The sequence below is a fragment of the Neofelis nebulosa genome, chromosome 12 (genome assembly GCF_028018385.1).
Source record: "Neofelis nebulosa isolate mNeoNeb1 chromosome 12, mNeoNeb1.pri, whole genome shotgun sequence".
In the NCBI taxonomy this organism is placed as follows: Eukaryota; Metazoa; Chordata; class Mammalia; order Carnivora; family Felidae; genus Neofelis; species Neofelis nebulosa.
This window is the reverse complement of record NC_080793.1, coordinates 23,039,634-23,062,999: the sequence shown is the minus strand read 5'-3', so window position 1 is coordinate 23,062,999 and position 23,366 is coordinate 23,039,634. Positions and strand designations below refer to the sequence as shown.

The window sequence follows — 23,366 nt, the reverse complement described above, 5'->3', positions numbered from 1 at the left end:
AAGAAGGAAATGCTGCCATTTGCCTCAACATAGATGAACCTGGAAAGCATGATGCTAAGTAAAACAAGCCAGACAAGAGAAAGACAAATAACTGTATGGTATCACTATATCTAAAAAGAAAAGAAAGAAAAGAAAAGAAACAGAGTAAAATGGTGGGGGTAATAGGAAGAGGCTGATAAAAGAATACAAACTTTTAGAGGCATCTGGGTGGCTTGTCGGTTAAACAACCGACTCTTGATTTGGGCTCAGGTCATGATCTCATCATGGTTTCTGAGTTCGAGCCCTGCATCAGGCTCTGAGCTGACAGTCTGGAGCCTGCTTGGAATTCTCTCCCTCTCTCTCTGTCCCTCCCCCACTTGCTCTCTCTCAAAATAAATAAAAATAAACTTTAAAAAAAAGAATACAAACTCCTAGTTATAGGATCAATCAGGTCTGAGGGTCTAAATATGACGTGGTGACTATAATTGATAATACTGTATTATATAACTATATTATATGACTATATTATTTTTTTTCAACGTTTTTTATTTATTTTTGGGACAGAGAGAGACAGAGCATGAACAGGGGAGGGGCAGAGAGAGAGGGAGACACAGAATCGGAAACAGGCTCCAGGCTCCGAGCCGTCAGCCCAGAGCCTGACGCGGGGCTCGAACTCACGGACCGCGAGATCGTGACCTGGCTGAAGTCGGACGCTTAACCGACTGCGCCACCCAGGCGTCCCATGACTATATTATTTAACTGAAACTTACAAAGAGAGTAGAACTTAAATGTTTCACACACACACAAAAAAGGTAATACTGAGGTGATGTTAATCCTTTCACAGTATATACCTATATCAAATCATCAAATCATCACATTGTATACTTTAAATATATTACAATTTGATTTGTTATTTATTCCTCAATAAAGCTAAAAAGTGAATCTAGCAAAACAACAAACAGATGGATTGACTCATGGACATAGAGGTGTAGACAATAAATGAAAATAATAAATTAAAGAAGACTAAAATATGAATTGAAAATTCTACCAGACCTGGTAACTTACTCTAAGTAGCTTACTCAGAAGCTCAGTTATATAAAAGCAACTTTTAGCACCATGTAAGAGACATTTCCAGCTATCATGCTGAAAAGGAACTTGGGAAATACAGATCAGGAACATAACTATGAAGATTTTTTAACTTCCTAGACTGTTACTTGAGTTATACCCTGTCTGTCTTCTCACAACAGTAAAACTCAAAGCCATAAAGACATAATTGCCTCCTTTCAGCACACAAAAAGAAAATAGGATCTGAAAATACTGAAGTTTACACCAAAAAAAAAAAAAAAAGAAAAAATCTGAGGACTATACAAACCCAAGAGAGAAAAGTAGGAAATCAAGCTGAGTGAGCAGAAAATTAAAGGCCCATAGGAAACTCACTCTGAACTTTAACCAAGACACCCAGAGTTTTCTAATGAGAGTCTTAGTAACATCAATATCTACCTGCCCTTTTCACAAATTTGGAATTCAGAGTGAAAGTTTCCCAAGTTTATACAACTATTCAGTAGCAGAACTAGAACTATATTGTATAAGAAACAAAAATAAATGTATCCATCCAGTGAAAACCATCCTGTAAATACCAAAGTAATTCAGAAAAAAAGTGTCAGGATTTTACATAATTATATAGTCCGCTCAAAGCTCACCATATGCCGTACAAATACCTCCCAGAAGTTTGTGTGAGAGATGAGGGAGTGCAAGTGGTGTCAGTATAACAACATTTAGAATGTGCTCGTTCTAAATTGAGGTGGGTTTGGGCATCCAGTGGCCCATCCAGGGCTATGTACTCTTAAAAAGTGAGAAGCTCCTTTGTTTAAAAATAAAAAAATAAAAAATAAAAAATAAAAACATAAAAGAGGCACCTGGGTGGCTCAGTCGGTTGAGTGTCTGACTCTTGATTTCAGCTCCGGTCATGATCCCAGGGTCATGGGATCAAGCTCCACGCTGAGTGTGGAACCTGCTTGGGATTCTCCCTCCCTCTCCTCTCTCTCTCTCTCTGTCTCTGTTCCCCCACTGCACCTCTCCTCAACTCATGCTCTCTCATTCTTGCACTCTCTTTCTCTCTGAAATTAAGAAAAAACAACAACATAAGAAAAGGGAACAAGGAGCATACATCCTTCAGCCAAGAAGTCAGATGTCCTCTCCAGTTCAGTTTTGTGTACTCTGTTCAGATTTGTCCCAGCACCATCCCTTTCCACTAAGGACCTGTGCTGGGGCCCTGTGGGCAGTAAATGGTAAATATAAAAGGGCTGAGAACTCCCTTACTCCACTGAGGCACTAGGTGAAGTTCCCCTCTAAAGAATTCAGCCTAATGCGGAATGAAGTGTGGTCCAAAGGGATGGGAGGGAGGGCAAACAGTATTTTCCGTAAGCAGCAAGTAGACACTAGGAATGGGGAATAAGGACTCAAGGGAGGCCGTCACCCATGAGACCTGAGGATGTAAAGGCGGGAAAAGTAAGCCAGACCTCCACCTGAACAGAGAAGGGACATTGCAGATCTCTCCACTTGTTACCACAGCATACATTCATTCTTTACATTTTTCCTTTCTCCCTGAAAGTTTATCATTAGCAATTTGTCAGGTGCCTCCTGGTCTTCATTTTTCTTCTGCTGGCTTCATAATATTTGTTGAATATTTCTTCACCATAAAATTTGTTGAACTATCCCCAAGATTTACACATTTAAGCTGTTTCCAATATTGTAAGGAGAATATTCAGCCTTTTCCTGACTCATAACATTCTAAATTCTCAGAAGGGGTTAGATAGTGAGTCAATGTGATGAAATAATTTTGAGTCTTAATAGATAAATAGAATCAAATTAGTTTTTCAATTTCACTTTTTCTACTGCAAAAGGTACTATCACTAAAAACAAAAACAAAAAAAATTATCATTTTCATTACTCCCTCTTCAAATGTTTGATGTTGTCATTTAAAAACTTCCAAATTGGGGCGCCTGGGTGGCTCGGTCAGTTAAGCGTCCGACTTCAGCTCAGGTCATGATCTCACAGTTCGTGAGTTCGAGCCCCACGCCGGGCTCTGTGCTGACAGCTTGGAGCCTATTTCGGATTCTCTGTCTCCCTCTCTCTCTGCCCCTCCCCTGTTCATGCTCTGTCTCTCTCTGTCTCAAAAATAAATAAACGTTAAAAAAAATAAATAAATAAATAAATAAAATAAAATAAAAACTTCCAAATTCAGGGTGCCTGTGTGGCCCAGTTGGTTAAGCATCCAACTCTTGATTTCTGCTCAGGTCATGATCTCACGGTTTGTGGGTTCAAGCCCCACTTCGGGCTCTGTGCTGACAGCACAGAGCCTGCTTGGGATTCTCTCTCTCTCCCTCTCTCTCTACCCCTTCCCCCCTTCCCCCCTCAAAAATAAGTAAACTTAAAAAAAAAAAAACTTCAAGTTCTGGTTGACCATTTTCTTCTTTACTTTGCTACTTCATTAAATGGGAAATGGTATCTACTTGTTTCTTTCATTTCCAACAGAGATTTTTTCCCCACAATTATTTAACTTCATTATCTTTCTTAATAATTTTTTTCATTTCCTTTGTCCATTAAAATTCTACCTCACTGAAGGGCATCTGGGCGGCTCCGTCAGTTGTCTAACTCATGGTATCAGCTCAGGTCATGAACCCAGTGTTGTGGGATCTAGCCTTGCACCAGGTTCCGAGCTGAGCATGGAGCCTGCTTAAGGTTCTCTCTCCCCCTTGTCCCTCCCCCACTTTCTCTCTCTCTCTCTCTCTCTCTCTCTCTCTCTCAAATAATAAAATAAAATTCTATTTCACTTCCCTCTCCAGTAATTTTTCATAGGTTTTAGATAACTCTGAATCCAATATTGAGACCTTATGCCCAAGTAGAAAAAGGATCATAGATTCAGGTTATAAATTAATGTAAAATGGTATCTATATAACAATGCTTAACTTACAGATTTATAATCCTACACCCTTGAACAAGGAGGTGTTTGTTACTAATAAGGTAAATTGCCAAGGCTTACAAATACGATGCATACAATTTCTGAAAAAGATGGAAAAAAGATGGCGAAAAATGTAAGAATCTTTTTTTAATTATGTAAGAACCTGAATGTATATACATAAAAGTATAATTCATGAACAAAAATGATGCATATTCATAATAGTTACCAACTAGGCAACTACCAGGTACCTAGAATTTTATTTAAAAGACTTATACCATATGGTTTCACTCTTATGTGGATCCTGAGAAACGTAACAGAAACCCATGGGGGAGGGGAAGGAAGAAAAAAAAAAAAAAAAGAGGTTAGAGTGGGAGAGAGCCAAAGCTTAAGAGACTGTTAAAAACTGAGAACAAACTGAGGGTTGATGGGGGGTGGGAGGGAGGGCAGGGTGGGTGATGGGTATTGAGGAGGGCACCTTTTGGGATGAGCACTGGGTGTTGTATGGAAACCAATTTGACAGTAAATTTCATATATTAAAAAATAAATAAATAAATAAATAAATAAATAAATAAATAAAATAAAAGACTTATAACAAAGTAGACTTTATTCATAAGGAAATCGATGCTCAAGTTCATACTAAAAAATAATTCAAATCTTGATCAGCATAATTTCAAAGTCATGGTCTTGCCATACAGTGCTCTTCTTAGGGAGTTGCAAGGTAAGTCATATGAGTTAAAAGATCATAAAACTCCTATTTCCTCTCTCGTCTAACATTCATAATTTATGTTTTTTGATGTATAATTTTATGACTTTTTAAAAACTCTATATTAGTTTGGGAATATGTGCAGTTAAATAAGATTCTAATTAGACAAACACAATATAAATACTAAGACCCTAGAATTGTTAAATATTGTTTATACCTATCAAAGTATGTCCCAGATAGATTTGTGTTAAGGAAAATCCCATAGAATCAGTATTGTGCAATAGATACTTCCCTGCTTTAACAGCTGAGGACAGAACACAAAGTCACATTTTTGAATACTTCATCTCTCTCCACACACCACTGCCTCATCCAAGATAAGCCCACCAACACCAGGAACTGACTCCTCATTTCAAGGCCTCATTCCTGGTTATAAGTCCCTTTTAGAGAGAAAATTTCATCTACCAGGTAACTCTCTTCTCTACCACTACTGGGCCTGACATTGTCACATGGTGTCCCTGTTGAAACCCAGATAGTTCTATCACTTATGCATGATCCAGCTTGTTTCCTGACAGATTTATGGCAAAATGGTACACACCTCCACCAAAAATCTTTCAACCCATCAGCTCTATGCCAACTGTCCACTACCAGGGAGAGTTCCTTCAGTTCAGGCTTTTCTACCAATGGGAATGGAACTTACCTGAAGTTTATTCAACCAGCCTGTAGAGGACAAAAGACTGAAAGATAAGCAACACATGTAGGGAGGCTATGAGAATCTGGTCTTCATGAACCAAATAAATTACCACTTGATCAATCATTGGTTTTATTAAAATAAAACCCCAAGGCCAAAAAAAAAGGGGGGATGGTAAACACAGCCCCCATGCTATACTGACTGGATTCATGTCACTTGGGCCCATGGGCTTCTGGACATTTCAACAGATCGTCCAAATTCGATTTTGCTTCTCAGTTATTTCAGCCTTATCCATATGCACAAGCAGCCATCTTCCCCAAGACACAGTCAGGATTGGGATGACTGGATCCAGGATTTCAGATCTCAGCATCTGCTAAGAGTTATCATATTCTCTCTCCCTCTTTCTCTCTCTTCCTTCCTCTCTGCTCCCTCTCTTCCTCCCTCCCTCCACCGCACCTCCTCCCTTCTGTCTCCCCACAAAACCCCTACTTCCCAAGAGCAGAATACTTCACTTCTTTTCATTCTCAAGATCCGTCCCCCTTTTCATTCTCCAGGGATGGTTTGTTTGTTTTTTTTTTTCCGGAAAAAATCCAACCATGTTATAATTGAAAAAGTCCCTTTCAGAGTCTGTTTTGCTTCCAATGAGATCAACTGTGTTGAGTTGCAAATCTAGCAATGAGAGATATTCATATTGTACAAAAGTCCATCCTGAGAATAGGTTCAAGAGTTTGGGATGTGATGAATGAAATGTGCTCTAGGACATGAGAATGTCAAAATTTTATAAGAAGATAGTCTAACCCATGAATGTGTATTAAAGTTACACACTTTGACCACAGCCATCTACTTACATTCATGGTAAGAACCTAAATGAGCTTATTAAATCACCTATTAAACATAGAGTTCTCCAAGGAACTGTCTTTCACGTTAAACACTGCTCTCTCCATAACAAGAAAAAGCATTAGTACCTCTAAAGAAGGGCCTAAGAATATATGTAAACTCTAGACAAAGTTCAGAAACTGAGTATCAAGGGCCCTTGGTTTTGTATTCTCTAAGAAAATAATGCACAACAGTTAGAAATGCTTGGTGACATATTAATGAAAGTCAGCCTGCATAACTTTAATTGGGTACTGGAAATTGTTCCTTGTGTTGCCAACAAAAAACAGATGGAGAGTATCATTTCAAAGAAAGAGGTAATGAAACTTCCCTTGAAGAAATTGCTTAAGAAAAATGGTAACACTTGATAATAGAATAATCTTTAAGAACACACACCATGTGACACTTAAGTGGAAAAAACAAAAATAAATAAATAAATAAATAAATAAAAGAAGAGTAAACGCACTAACTTCATTCCTAACACGTATCGATCTGATGCCTAGAGAGTGCCAGCTCCCTACCCAAAAACTATCTCATCATTGGACCTCTCATGATATTGCCAGTTACAAGGAAGAGAATGTTCTGGCCATCTGCCTCATCTGAGGTTTATTCACACGAGTGGTAGAGAACCCAAGTCTAAAAGATAAGCAACACGTGTAGACAGATTATGAGATCCTGGACATCATGAACCAAATAACTTACCAATTGCTTAATCCCTGGCTTCAACAAAATAAAACTCCAGTGGAAAGAAGATTCTCATGACTCATGGGGAAGGGAAATTTTCTCATTCCAGTAAATGAATTTCTGACACATATCCACAGCTGTTATATAGCCATAATTAAGACCTGCTAAATTTGAGTGGATAATCTATCATTAATCATTCAAAATAAATAGGTACTCCAAACAAAACATATCTTTGTGTAGCATTTTAGAATAGATAGAATAACAGATTCTACAGACTTTTTCAAGTTCCTAGCCACCCTCTTGTGACAACTCATCACCCTTTCCTACACCCGACTTTATGTTGTTCTCCCTTGTTGTCCACGATCAGCAATGTCTCTGACTCTATTCTTCCTTCACATCCTTGATCTACTGGCATCACATCCAGCACTGACAGCCAGTGGATCAATCCGTGGTTAATTCATTACTGAACAATTGAAAACTCATTCTAACTCCAGTCTCTAACATTGGGAATACTGTCTGTAACCTGATTTTGCTTCTACCTGACTTTATGGGCTTGAGTGAGTCATGACACTTTCTGGGTTTTAACTTCCCTGTTGTTAAAGTGAAGGGTAAGACTAGATAACTCCGAGTCCCCCTCCAGTTACCATGTTCTCATTCTTGAACTCATAGCAACATCAAAGTAGTTTCTAATTCTTAAAATACTTTCTTTGAATGCACCACTAAATTTGACCTTCATACAGCCCTTGGAGGTTGGTAAGGTAAATATTACTAGTTCCATTTTGTAATGAGAAAGATGGGGTTCAGCATTAAAAAAAAGTTTATTGAAGCCACACCACTTGCTGGTGGCAGAAGTCTTCTGAGTCCTAATATAGTGCTTGTTCCATTGCACTGTGCTATTCCATGATATAATTGTAAGATGAACAGAGGCTCCCAGTGGGCATGCCTGGGGGACAAGAATGATCAGGATTGGGTTTTCATTCAGCTCACTGCCTTCAGGTGGCCCTTTTCTTGACGGGTGCCTGAATAATATATGCTGGTAGAATTCTATAAGGGATGAAAAAGGAGATGAAGAGTTTCAGGGAAAGGGTGAAGAAGAGAAAGGGAGAGATGTAAAAGCCACCATATGGAGTGAAACTTTAGGGAAGAAACATTCTTGAGGAGGACTTTTAAGAAGTTTTGTTCTAAGGTGTGCATTGAAACCCTATCTTCCTTATCCATGATAAAGCAGCAGTAAAAACCAACATCTTTTTTTAATGTTTTTGAGTTAGACCTGTATTTTTTTTTAACGTTTATTTGTTTTTGAGACAGAGAGAGACAGAGCATGAATGGGGGAGGGGCAGAGAGAGAGGGAGACACAGAATCGGAAACAGGCTCCAGGCTCTGAGCCATCTGCCCAGAGCCTGACGCGGGGCTCGAACTCACGGACCGCGAGATCGTGACCTGAGCCGAAGTCGGACGCTTGACCGACTGAGCCACCCAGGCGCCCCGAGTTAGACCTGTATTTTATTTTGATTTTTACATGAATGAATTTCTCAGATGGGTCCCAACATTTGTGTTATAATAAGAGGAAGAACACTTTTACATATCATCAGTCCCACTGAGCCAAATTAGACAAAGCAATAAGTTCCCCTATGTCTCTCTCTCCCTCACCCCCCGCCACACACACAGAAGGTATTGTTAGTCATCACTTTGACCTGAGAATATATAATCTTCTACTTACCTTTTTACTGAAGAAATAGCTAACTCTGAGCCCATTAACTGTTTGATACACCTGGGAGATGTTGTGTGCCATAGAAGATTACAGATAAAGTAGGAGGATATGAAAGCGCCCTTCTATCTGACTCCAACTGAATGCTGAACCTTCAGCGTGCTGAATCTGGTGCCCATCATCCTAATGTTGAAGATTCATCTGGAGTTTAGGGAAGCACAGTGTCCTGAAAAAATAAATCAACATAAAGCCAAGGGAAAGATTTGAGTTGCCTGATCTAAATAAGACCTTTCAACCTTAAAACGTCTCCCAAAAGGCAGTATTTCCCAATCTGAGGGATCTGAAACTGTGGGGGCTGCAAATTGTATGCAAGGACTGTACAAACTGATAGGGCATATGCGCCTTTTCAACAGATAGATACCCTAAAATACAACCAAGATGGGGAAAAATGACATTGCAAACTTTAAAAGTTTGTAAACTATTGACATAAAAAGAAACACAGTGAAGTCCAACTTAATTTTAAAGGTACTTTCCTGTACTTTAGTTTTAATCTATCTTCCAAGTCTACTCATAAGATTTGCCATGCACAAAGGACAACAATAGTATTTAGCTAATTTGTTTGGCAGATGAGTACCTTTTACTCCTTCACCGTGGTAAACCACATTTTTAAAAAAGGCATTCAAAGGAGAAATTTCCATAGGATAATGGGAGTAAAACAATATCCCAAATTTCTTACTAGACATGGTGGAATATCATTTAGAAAGCATTCAAATTTAGCACAATGTAGTTTACAGGAGATCTATTTCTTTGGATCCACACAGGAAGTAGAAACTTACCCTTTGAGTTCCTTCTACATGGCAAGTCCTTCAAGTACACTACTTATCACTATAATCTTAAGAGCTAGGTATTATTCTCATTTTAAGAAGAAATAAGGAAAGCGTAAGTAAAATGTCTAAGGTAACTCAACAATTGAGTGATAGAGTATTATTTACACCTAGATTTCTCTGATTATGATGATTTTCCTATGCTTTTTCACTATACCATGATGCCACTACACCATAATGTGACCTTTTCACTCTACCATAAAGTTCCTTAGCAAAGTGAGCTCTGCGTACCAGAAAGTACAAATATGTACACAATTTATGTCTCATGTTTGGCTCATATTCTTTTGCATTAGAAAAAGCTCAGGAAGTGTATAGAGGAAGATGTGGATTTGCACTCGATCTGCATAATGCATTAGGATTTCAGAGTACATTAGGCTATTAGAAAAGCTGATTTCAAATATCATAGAATTGAGTGATCCCAAATTAATGGCACTCCTCTTTTCCTGCCTGAATTCTGCACCTACTGAGAGACAGAAAAGTGAGCAGAGGAGGGCAAAAATATCTCCTTTATTTTTGATAAGGGAAGGACATGGCTTTCAGTCTATCTGCCAAGTGGGCCTTCTGATATAATATGTACCCCCAGAATTAGGCAGGCTTGCCTCCTTACCACAGACCAACTAGACAATCTCAGCCCTTTCCACATTGGGGCCTGTACTTGTAGAGTGTACAGCATAGAAGAGCCAATCGGTATGTGGGGCTTCCTTCAGAAAGTTTGCTTCTAAGAAAAGGAAGGAAATAAAGGGCTGAGTTATGCATGCCCCGTTCCTTTCTCAAAATCTTAAATCAGGTAATTTACTCCACCCATGCCTATGTGAGAAGGGTCTGAGGAAAGACTCTAAGAGGAGCATGTAGGCAAAAAAATCCTACGAAAACAAGGAAGTTTTCAATGCCTAAGAAGTTTCAATGCCTAAGTGCCATTTATGATAAGGAGGTTGAAAAGCAGAGAGGCCGAGTGCAAAAGCTAGATGAGTATGTCCCTTACCCAGAACTATAGTCAAGCATCCAGACACAGATGAGCAGGAGAATGGGATCAGGAAACCAGAGGAAGGGAGCCTGAAGGGAACATCATAAGGGATGACCAAAAGCTAATATCTGGAGCTAGAGGATGAAAATCAGAGAAATGGAGACCAAAGTAAAGGGTGAAGCAACGAACAGTAATAACCAAACACCTGAGATAGGAGCTATTGTCTCTGCCTAAGTTTTACAAGCTCATAGCAGCATGCTAGATAGGAAAGGTGCCTAAAAATCATAAAAGTGCTGAAACCTACCCTTCCATCATGGAGTAAAGTCAAGGTTTCCTTGGGTTTACCTAGCCATAAGCTTTGAAGTATAGAGAGATATCCTTGAGGTGGGATACAGAGTTCCATGAGTTTCACTCTTAGCCAGGGCCCCAGGTTCTGGTATTCCCCACAGTATATGTGGGGTTTCCCATCATAAGGTATCAGGGTTGGACGTTCAAGCTTAGGAGTGGAGAAGCACACTGGTTACGTATGGAGAGTTAGAAGCTGCAATTGGAGCTGAAAAGCCATGGAATTGGTGATCTCTATTGGTTTGACAAGGGGTGGCCCTTTGGTTTGTGGCACAAGTTAATGGTTACATGCATGTCTTGGAGATTCTTTAGAATGTCCTGAAGCTTCTCCAGAAAGTAGGCAAATGCTGATATAATGTAGATATTATGAGGTTTTAACTATTTAACTATTAAAGTTAGGAATTCATTTAGTGATTTTTTTAAATTTTTTTAATGTTTATTTATTTTTAAGAGAGAGACAGAGAGCAGGGGAGGGCAGAAAGAGGGGGAGACACAGAATCCAAAACAGGCTCCAGTCTCCAAGCTGTCACCACAGAGCCTGATGTGGGGCTCGAACTCACAAATGGTGAGATTATGACCTGAACCAAAGTCAGATGCTTGACTGAGCCACCAGGTACCTTGTAGTTTAGTGATTATTAATAGCAAACCAAAAACAGTGGATTAATCAAATTTAAAGTTTACTTTGTCTGCTACATAACTGAAGTCCAGAGGTAAGCAGACTAAAGCTATTTTGGCAGTTCTATGAAGCCCAAAAACTTCACAGTAGCACTCTCCAGGTACCCAGTTTCCTTCTGGCTTTGTACTTTAATCCCTGCCTTCCACATGGCTACCAACACTCCAGCCATCATGTCTATGTTTCAGGCAGAAATAAAGAGAAGGGCATGAGTAACTTTTCCTTAAGCCTCACCTGACAATTTCTGCTTATATCTCATTGGGTAGAATTAAGTCAAAGGCTACCCTATGATCAAGGAAGGCAGGGATTTGTAGTGTTTCAGGTGGGTATATTACTAACATCAATAAAATCCAGGTCTGTTGGCAAGGAAGAAGAGTAGATATTCAAAAGGCAACCCACAGTCTCTTACACAGAGGTACAGAGAAAAGGGATAATGTGGTCCCAAGTCATTACTGCTATGTATGTGGACATTCTGGATAAAGGATTAGAGTGACTTATTAATGCTACACAAATTCTATGGGGGTGCCCCAGGGAAGTTCATGTTTCAAGACTGGGTAGGGCTATTTACTTCATAAGCCCCTAGGTCTGTCCTCTCTGCAGATGCAATATCACAGTTGTCTGTGCACTAAATCAGGGGTTCTAAACTACATCTTTTTTTTTAATCTCTCTTTGCCTTTTTAATTTTTTTAATATGAAATTTATTGTCAAATTGGTTTCCATACAACACCCAGCGCTCATCCCATAAACTACATCTTTTGAAAGAATGTTGGTCTCTCTATACCAAAATCACCAGAATACTTACTTAAACTACAACCTCCTAGATCTTGCTGCACAGACATAGTTTAGGCACCATGTTCTATGTGGTGCCATATCAGAAAAGGCTACTAAAAGCCATCATGGACTGTGTGAGGTTTAGCTGAAGGGTGTAAATGACTCCAGCTGAACAGGTACTTCTGGGCAGCCTGGGCCACCTTTGGAGACAGTGGCAGTGTTCTCTCCAGAGAAAGAAGGGTTCTGAAGGTGGGGCAGGCTCACTTGCCTCCTAATGACACAGCCTGAGGGGCAGAGGGCCTGGCTGGCTTCATAGCATTCCCAGCACTCATTCAGAAGAGAAGCCAACTCTCTCAAAGAGGAAAGCCCACACTTTCAGGTGTTTTGCTGATCTTCCCCATCCTCAACCCATGCTTCAACTGCTTCAAGCTAGGAGCATTGGAATGCATCAACACACCAGCAGACTCTTGGAAAAAGTTTTCCATGCCTCGAAGGCAATCTTGAGTAAGTAACTACCATCCCTTCAAGGTAGCTAACTCATTTCTGGCCTCTTAGTCTCCACATATCTTAGAATTCATAAACTCTACAGTTAGTGTTCCAATAGATAGATAGATAGATAGATAGATAGATAGATAGACAGACAGATAGACATCTAAAAGTCTTATGTCAAATTATTCATTCCTTTTAAAAAAAAATCGGTCCTTTGCATAGGAAGAGAAAGCTTTTAAACAAAAACATTTTAAAGGTTTATGATTATTATATCTATAAGATAAAATATGAGGTGACAGGAAGAAGAAAACAGAGAAGGGGGAGGAAATGCAATACATCTTTTTACTCTGGCTGAGCCCAGCAGAAGCTAACTATAAGATCCAAGCACGAAATGATCAAGTTCCCAAAACTACACTCCCATCTACATCTTCTACCATGTTCCCAAACTCTATACTAATGTTCATTCTAGGCCCTTCCTCAAATTTTAATCTTGTACTTTCAATCCATTCAATCGCCATCACATAATAAGCACACTACTATGAAAACTTCTGTTCTTAGTGGTCTGGAGGTTTCTTAAGTCTCATCTCCCATCTTGAGACTTCAATCTCACTGATGTCCCTACCGTGGACATTCTGAAGTCATCTGCCCTCCCTAGAACCAATCAGTGCCCTTGTGTACCCTTAGCAGAAATTACCAACATCCTTGTGCATTCAGTGGAGGAACAGTTATATTTTAGACACTCACAAAGGAGTGGAAACAAAAGGAGCTGCCACTTTATCAACCCCTAAGCTGACCTACTCATGATCTCAGAATTCACCTGCAAGTCATATTTCATTTTAGTGAAGCACTTCTTCATGGTAGCTGGCTAATTTCTGTAAAAGTAATTTACATCCATTTCCTCTTGTTACGTCACTGACTCCTCCCATAAGCCTAACAGGCAGCTATTAATCCATTATTTTCTCTTGGGACCTCTTTCCTTCAGCTTTCATACTTTTTGGTATCCTAATATCTTAAAACAGTAAAGCTTTCAAAAGTGACTAACTTAGCCTAAGATGTTATTCATACATATAAAAAGTAGTTTTCAGAAATATCTTACACAGCTAGCCCCCTTCCTTCAAATGGTGTCTAATATAAAAACTTGATGTGGTAAGGGGCATTAAGGAATCTACTCCTGAAATCATTGCTTCACTATATACTAACTAATCTGGATGTAAATTTTTAAAAATAAAAAATAAAGTTAAATTACAAAAAAAAAAAAAAAACAACTTGATGTGTAAGTGGCTCTGTTTTCAGGGGTGGGAGAACCCAGATAGGTGGGCTCATGCTCATTGAGGCTTTCCAGAAGGACCTTTCCAGAAATCTAGGAATCTGTAGACCACATTTTGAAAAAACTTGTACTAAAGGAATCTGAATTCTTTAAATACCTTATAAATATTAACAAGTTCTACCCTGATTTGTAGACCATGTCATGCTTGGATAGGTCTAAATATTAAAAAGTATATGAACAAGTCAACATAGAATCAATGAAAACATACTGCAACAAAGAAAGGAGCCAGCCATAAGGCATGAAACCTGAGAATAGAAGTACTGTTAAAAAGGGGCACCTGGGTGACTCAGTTGGTTAAGCATCCAACTCTCTATTTTGGCTCAGGTCATGATCTCATGGCCATGGGACTGAGCCCCACATCAGGCTCCGTACTGCATGAAGCCTGGTTGGGTCTCTTTCTCTCCCTCTCCCTCTCTGTCTCCCTCTCCCTCTGTCTCTCTCCCACTTGTGTGCTCTTTCTCTCCCTCTCTCTAAGTAAATAAATAAACACTTAGAAATACTGTTAAAAATAATAAAATGATTTCTAAAAGAACCAGAAAAAAACTCTAGCAACTAGTGTTCCCAAAGACACAGAAGATATGATTTTTGTAAAACAGAAATAGCAACTTTTAATGAAGAATACAGCTTAATGAGGAAAGAGATGCTGAAGAAGCTAGAAAAAAGTACAAGAAAGTCCAATATATCATAACAAAGTTAGAAATCCATTGAAGGAGGTCAAAAGCAGAAGTGACATTAATGTACCTGGAACAATATATTGAAGACAAACTTGAGAAGGTATCACTACACAGAGAGGAAATGAGAACAAAAATGTTAATTAGGACAGGAAAAAATAGTAAGTTTTAAGAACATGGAATTGGCTAGATCATCCTGACAGAAAACCAGCAACGAAACATTGGCCTTCAATGACATGCTGACCACATGAACTTAACAGACACACACAGAAGAACAGGGAATAAAATCCAACCTAAGATTGATGTGTCTTGAAGAAAGAAATAAGAAATAGGAGGACCCAAGAACAAACTAAAAAAGAAAGAAAGAAGAAAACGAAGAACATTTTTCCAGCTAAAAAAAAATAAAAAGGCCTGAATCTATTTAAAAAAAAAAAAAAAAAAACACAGGGTTCATCATGTTCCAGGAACAGTTATTGAAATAGAAACCATTGCTAGACACAAAAAGGCAAACTATTTTAATTATGTAGCTAAAGAAAAGTACTATAAGATGTAAGAGGAAGAAAAGCTTACCTAGAAAGGAAGAAATTCAAGTTTCCCCAAGTCTCCATTACACATTTAAATTCTGTTATAAAATGGAGGTGTTCTGTAAAATGTTGAGGGAAAAAATCCTAGTGAACCAAAATACCAAACTTAGTTTCTCCTTCACAAACAAAAGCAACAGAAAGAACTTCTCATACAAGGATTCAGCAGGAATGCCACAAATGTACACCCTTCATAGAAATGTCCTAAAGTACATTCTATAGCTGAGGAAGTCAAAAGAGGATTTCAGAAGTCAACAGTCAAACTATGCAGGCACTGCTGTCAGCACGTATAGAAAACAATTTGACACAGAAAATAACTACAAAACTTATTATAAATATAATTTTTGAGTTGCACTCAAAGCCAATAAAAAAAAGAAGTTGCAAGGAAACTTTCATTGGTTAAAAGAAAATGCTATTTAGGAATAATTCCATGAGAATAAATCACAGAAAGGACAGAGAATGCCAAAGCTAAATAAATTCCTCACCATGAAGTAGAACAAGTTGAAAAGTATTTTTTGAACTTTATTTTTAAGAAATCGTAAGACTGCCATTTATGATATTCTGATGAACTAAAAGGAAAGCTCATTCCACAAGTGGACCCCTACAGGAGTCTGAAATTTTGAGGAACTGAAATTGTAAAGTTGTCCCACTGGATTACTAATGCCCCTAGGCTCCTGGAAGAAGGAAACAGAAATCCTTTTGGAATGAACCAACCTTCAACACAGGCCTCAAAGAATTCACCCCCCCCCCCAAAAAAAAATCCAAGGAATATGAACAGCATACAGTAAGAAATCACAAAATATACAAGGAAAGAGGGTACCAGAAGAGAAAATCTATAGTAATAGTAGAGAGCAAAAGCAGACTTTCAAAGAGTTCAGATATTGCAACTATTAGACACAGAATATGGAAAAGTATATTGGATTAAGATTTTTAAAGAAATAAAGAAGTGTTGGCTGTTGGTTAAGACACCCACTCTTGGTTTCGGCTCAGGTCATGATCTCACGGTTGGTGAGATGGATCCCCATCTGGGTCTCTGTGCTGTCAGCTTGGAGACTGCTTGGGATTCTTTCTCTCCCTTTCTCTCTGTCTCTCTCTCTCTCAAAATAAATAAATAAACATTTAAAACGAAAAAGGAAGAAGTGTTTAAAATATGATTCAGGGGCTGGGGAATGGCCAGTGGCCTGCAGAGCAACATGCCAAAGTTTTATTGTGACTCCAGTGACACATACCTCACCCATGACTCTCCATCTGTGAGGAAGACACACCACAGAGGTAGGAAACACAAAGAGAATGTGAAATGCTATCAGAAATGGATGGGAGGGGCGCCTGGGTGGCTCAGTCGGTTGGGCGGCCAACTTCGGCTCAGGTCATGATCTCGTGGTCCATGAGTTCGAGCCCCGCGTCGGGCTCTGTGCTGACAGCTCAGAGCCTGGAGCCTGTTTCAGATTCTGTGTCTCCCTCTCTCTGACCCTCCCCCGCTCATGCTCTGTCTCTCTCTGTCTCAAAAAAATAAATAAATGTTAAAAAAAAAAATTTTTAGAAATGGATGGGAAAGCAGTCTCAGAGCCTGATCGACAAAACAACCACTGCATATCAACAAGGCAAGATGCCTCCTACTCCATTCTCTGCTTCTCCTCCTGCAGGGGCAATGATCCCACCTCCCACCAGTTTCCTGGGTCCTCCTTGCCCTGGTAGGATGCCAGCTCCCCGTATGCTGGGTCTTCCCATGATATAGGCCCTTCCCATGATGATAGGCCCTCCTCTGCCAGGGACAATGCCAGTGTGACCTGCTCCGGGAATGAGGCCACCTATGGGAGGCCACATGCCAATGACACTTGGGCCCCCAGTGATGAGACCTCCCACCCATTCCGTGATGGTGCCCACTCAGCCAGGAATGCCTCAACCAGGCAAATAAGGAGAGAGGGGAGCTTCTTTATATCCATTTTATATTACTCATTCTACTTCACTAGGAGATCATGGTGCTGTGACTCTGGGTGTTTTCTAACAGCATGACAAGGAAGACTTGCCCCCCCACTTCCTATTAAAGAAAGAATAGTTTTGGCAGAAGAGTAGTGAGACCAAAAAAAAAAAAAAAAAGCAATTTTCATTTGTATTGTGAGATGTGAAAATTATCAACTGTTTTAAAATAGTTTAAAAATAAATAAATAGGGGCGCCTGGGTGGCGCAGTCGGTTGAGCGTCCGACTTCAGCCAGGTCACGATCTCGCGGTCCGTGAGTTCGAGCCCCGCGTCAGGCTCTGGGCTGATGGCTCGGAGCCTGGAGCCTGTTTCCGATTCTGTGTCTCCCTCTCTCTCTGCCCCTCCCCCGTTCATGCTCTGTCTCTCTCTGTCCCAAAAATAAATAAAAAACGTTTAAAAATAAATAAATAAATAAATAAATAATAAAAATAATAAAAAATAAAATACGATTACAAACAAGAGACTATTAAAAATGCTATAGACTGAATGCTTGTGCCCCCTCAAAATTCATATGTTGAAATGTGCCCCCAATGTGATGACATTAGAAGTTGGAGTCTTTGGGAGGTAATTAGATCATGAGTGTGGAGCCTTCATGAATGGGTTAGTGCCCTTAAAAAAGAGACCCCAAAGGACTCCTTCACCTCTTCTGCCATGTGAGGACACAGTGAGAAGACAGACATCTATGAACCAGGAAGCAGGCTCTCACTAAACACCAATCTGCCAGCACCTTGATCTTAGACTTCCCAGCCTCTGGAACTGTGAGAAATGAATGTTTGTTATTTAAACCACCCAATCTATAGTATTTTTATTATGGCAGCCTGAAGAGACTAAGACAAAAATAAGCAGATTTAAAAAGAACAAAATTATATTCCTAGTAACAAAAAATAATAATAAAATCATTGAAATTAGCAAAGTCCATGGAAGAGTTGAACCAGAAGATTGGACACAAATAATAGTAGTAACAAAATGTTAGGTAGTTATAAAGAATTAACTCAGTATGCACCCTCCAGAGGAAAAAATACGGAAAACATAATAGGTAGGTAAAAAAACAGAAGATAAAGTAAATTTCTAACATATATCTACTTGGAATTTCAGAAGGAGGGATGAAATAGAATGGGGAAGAGGTAATACCTTAAGAGAAAATGACTAGTAATTTCTCAGAACTGACTGAAGAAACTAATACACAGTTTCAGGAAATCCAGTGAATTCCAAGTAGGATAAATAATAAGAAATCCAGGGGCACCTGGGTGGCTCAGTCAGTTAAGCATCCAACTTTGGCTCAGGTCACAATCTCATGGTTCTCATGATCTCATGGTTCTTGAGTTTGTGTCCCACTTTGAGCCCCACTATAGACTCTCTGCTGTCAGCACCAAGCCAGCTTTGGATCCTCTGTCTCCTTCTCTCTACCCCTACCCCTCCCTCCCTCTCTCTCTCTCTCAAAAATAAATAAACATTTTTTAAAAAGGTTTCGAGAGCAAGTATAAAGACATTTCAGACAAAATAAAAATTAGGAATTTGTCACCATTAGACCATCATTAAAGAAAATTCTAAAACTAAGCTGCCCAATAGAAATATAATGAGCAATATGTAAATTTAAATGCTCTGGCATAAAGCCACATTTTTAAATGCATGAAAAGGTAAAATTAATTTTAATACTGGTCTATTTAATCTAATATATTAAAAATTATTTCAATATGTAATCAATATAAAAACCATTAATGAGATATTTCACCCTTTCTGGTACCTGGTGTTTGAAATCCGGTACACACTCTATACTAACAGCAAATCTCAATTCAGACTAGTAATTATATTTCAAGTACTCAATATCCATATGACTGGTAGTTACCATATTGGTCAGCACAGTGCTAAGAGACATACTTAGAAGGAAGATTATTCCTGGTAAAATGGCTGAGATGCAAGAAGAGAGGATGAGCAAAACAAGTGGTAAAAACTTGGGCAAACCCAATGGCCCTAAGGGACACTGACTGTCTAAAACAATAATATTTATATCATACACCAGAAGTTAGGGAAAGGTTTGATCAAATTCTGTTTAGTTTGGGGAAAGAATACTTTGTGAGGATGTTGTATATACTTCATATTACATCACATTAAGAGGTACACGACATCTAGTCAATGGTGGCAAGACTGGATCAGGGTGAAACAGCCAAATGCCTCCATCACAAAGTCATATTTTGTTCACCTTTTACCAAAAATCAGTCCATGGGGTAAGACCCAAGCAGAAGAAACAAGTACAAAGTCTGTGAGACAGAAGTACGTCTGGTGTGCTTGAGAAATAGTAAGGAGAAAGATTCCCTATACTGTAGCACTTGGGTAAGCTAATAACTGATAAGGATCATTCTACTGACAATTCTTTTAAAATGAATGTATTAGCAGGAGTGCTGATGCATAGGGGCACTTGTACCCCAATGTTTATAGCAGCACTTTCAACAATTATGGAAAGAGCCTACATGTCCATCAACTGATGAATGGCTAAAGAAGTTGTGGTTTATATATACAATGGAATACTACTTGGCAATGAGAAAGAATGAGATATGGCCCTTTGTAGCAGGGTGAATGGAACTGGAGAGTGTGATGCTAAGTGAAATAAGCCATACAGAGAAAGACAGATATCATATGTTTTCACTCTTACGTGGATCCTGAGAAACTTAACAGAAGACCATGGGGGAGGGGGAGGGGGAAAAAAGTTACAGAGAGGGAATGAGGCAAACCATAAGAGACTCTTAAAAACTGAGAATAACCTGAGGGTTAATGGGGGGTGGGAGGGAGGGGAGGAGGATGATGGGCATTGAGGAGGGCACCTGTTGGGATGAGCACTGGGTGTTGTATGGAAACAAATTTGACAATAAATTTCATATTAAAAAATAAATAAATAAAATAAAAGGAATGTATTAGAATCACTATATGAATTATTCATTTAATGACTAGGATCATTTAATCAGAACTAATAAGTGATCCCTATAGCAAATGACAGTTGATATTGAATCCAGATCCCCTTGAAACCCTTGAGCCTTTTCTCTGTACACACCCCCCATCCCCAGCTTCTTTGTGCTTTTGCTTCTATGGACTCCCATTTGTGATGATCTTCAGAAGATTGCCCTCAGCCACAGACACCACTTTGCACGCCTGTGCAAAAAGCTGAAATTATCTGAGAGATGAGGTACCCCTTAGCTTAGTTTGGGTGGCTCTGAGCCAAAGAACGACTTATGAAAGCCCAGCTCTTTCAAGTTGGGACAAAATCTGAGCTAATTTGCTCTCCAAAGCTCTCCTGTACAATCCAGCTGAGACTAAAACTGTGCCAGGAATTGTACCCTTGCTTGGATTCCTTCTTTTCACTGATCTGTTTCTCCCACTCCCTTACCTGTTGCTCCTGAGAGCAATTCCCTAATAAATCATTTGCACATAAATACTCAGTTCAGGGTTGGCATCTGCAGAAACTGACACAAGGCAATCCCTAATTTTGAATGCCACGTTACATCTGGAATTTATGTAACAAATATAATCTAATTCTATATACTCATCTGCAAAATGGAGCATGAATAGAAATCCTTTCTACTTCCATTTGAAGTGATTGGTTTCTATTAGCATACACATATATAAATAATGCATCATGAGAAGTCAGTGCAAGGCTGATCCCTGAGTGGCATATACCAGCCAGGGTACAACACTATACACACAGTGTATGTCCGCACTCATACACACAGTATTAGCATTATTGAAAACTCAGCTGTGCATCACTTTTCTAGATGTGTAAAACTTCTTTGGTTCTGGAATACAAGCAAATCGCTCACCATTCCCAAGGCCTGAATGTGGCGCTTATTGTTTCAGAGACAATGGGTCTAGTGTTTGGCGCTCAGACTACATATTTCAAAGGGAATCTTTGTCTGCTTAACAAGAAATAAATCAGACTCTACATTTATTGGAAAAAGAGCAATCCAGCAACCTTCACTCAAAGAAATCAGCCTTGGCGGCCTTAAGTTACAACTGTTGAGTAAAGCTATAGGTAGCCATTTAGTAATACAAACCAGAGACTTCTAAGAGGGGCTAGGAAGAAACCCACTCTTTGCCTTTCTTTAGCCATTTTTAATCACTGAGAATTTTTTTTACACTTGTGTAAATTGTTTTCAAGTACATTTCTACACTAGCTTTTTACAAACCAAAATTTCTCCCAATGGCACTATTTAAATATTTACAATTATAAGCACGTGATTGTCTGAAGTTCTTCAAATATTGTAGAGAAACTTCATCAGGTTGGGCTCTACTGTTTTATAAGAAATATTTTGGAAGTTTTCTGCTAAGGCTCGTTATTGTCCTTTAAAGGACACACATGCACATACATATATCAATCATGTAAGCAAGCTAATTGAAAAAAAACATTTCTCTAACTTTATATTAGGAGTGTAACTTTGTGCTATTGGACTAGATACGCCTGTCATCTATGACAGACATGCCCAGGAATGCTAAAAAGTAATTGGCCATGCAAATGGGATATTCCTAAAGCTCACAGAGATTCCCACCAAATGAAGTTGTCTTAACCAAATAAGAGAAGGACGAGTTTCAGGCTTTTAGAAGGATCCATTTACAGGCATACAATGAATGTGCTGATTAAAATCATTTGTTTCTATTCACCAGGCAAGACCTCCAAAGGTTTTGAATAAGCTATGATGCCTTACTCTATCTAGTCTTAGATATTATGTAATCTTTAATACAATCCCTTTCTATAACCCATATTGGTCTCCTCCAACTCTTTTAGAAATAGTATTATGTTTCTTCTGGAATAAAAGATAATAATTCCAGGAAAAAGTAAACTATCTTAAAATGCAATTTTCTAAACACAGCAAAATACACATGGGGATTCAGTATGTGGCAAATTCCATGCTTTTATAATCTTAGTGGGACCACATTACAGAAAAATGTAAAATGTCTGCATATGAAAATTCACGTAAAAAAAGCCAAAAGATAAATAAAAAGCTGGAAAAAAAAATCACAACTCAAATTACAAAGGTCTTATTTTCCTAATGTATTTTTAATATATTAATAACAAGACTAAGAGACCAATCTAACATAGGTGAATGATATGAAAAGACAATTCACAGAAAAAAATAAAAATGGCTCCTAAAATGTAATAATATCACTCATAATAAAGACACTTCACTGAAACTGCACTGAAAGATCATTTCTACCTATCAAATTGTGATCCAAAAAGTAATAAATGGTACTGCTGAAGAATATAGGTATTGTTGAGGGTATTATGACAAGTGAAATAAGTCAGAGAAAGAAAGACAAATACTGTATGATTTCACTTATATGTGGAATCTAAAAAAACAAACAAAACTCATAGATACAGAGAACAGATTGTTGGTTATCAGAGGGGAAGGGGGCTGGGAAGTGAGCAAAAAGTGTGAAGGGGGTCAACCGTATGGTGACAGATGGTTATGAGACTTACTGTGGTGATCACTCTGTAGTATATGCAAAGATCAAACTACTATGTTGTACACCTGAAACTAATATAATGTTATATACCAATTTTTCCTAAGTTAAAAACAAACAAGAAAAAGAATATAGGCACTGGTGATAATACATATATATATATGGGGAGGATATATATATATTCTCTACAGAGGGCAATTTGGCAATATAAAAATTATAAATGCACAAGGCCTTTAATGCAATTCCTTTTCTAGTAATGTATCCTAAAGCTATATCCCAATGAGTGAAAAGATTGTAACTACATGCATATCTGTGTTCATATCCATATCCATTCACCTATCTATCCATCTGTCATGTGCCTATTTACTCCCAATAGAAAGTTACCCAAGAATGTAGCAGAGGCTGACCCCAGGAAGGGCAATGAGAGTAGAGTGATTTATATTTAGTTATGTTCATTTGCACTTCTTGGGCTTTGAGCCCTGGTATCTCTTCAAAAAAAAAAAAAATTTAACATAAATTTTCAAAGGCACCATATTCTAAGCACGAATATACGGTGCTAAGGAAATAGAGGCTCTACTTCCGTTGATTATTTGATTCATTTCTTTGATCCAAAGTCATTCACAAGAACTTTGATTAAA

The 23,366-nt window shown here is 38.6% G+C and overlaps 1 protein-coding gene and 1 pseudogene across 12 annotated transcripts in view; one reads left to right on the top strand and one right to left on the bottom strand.

Annotated features, from left to right (window-relative positions):
• Positions 1-23,366, bottom strand: part of LPAR1 (lysophosphatidic acid receptor 1) — a 355,096-nt gene that overhangs the window by 311,106 nt on the left and 20,624 nt on the right. For all 12 annotated transcript variants that reach the window (XM_058694577.1, XM_058694571.1, XM_058694580.1 and 9 more), the window contains exon 2: positions 8,609-8,822. The gene's annotated coding sequence lies outside the window, so the exon portion shown is untranslated. The remainder of the gene's footprint in view (positions 1-8,608; positions 8,823-23,366) is intronic.
• On the top strand, positions 16,481-17,216 carry LOC131491505 (U1 small nuclear ribonucleoprotein C-like; annotated as a pseudogene).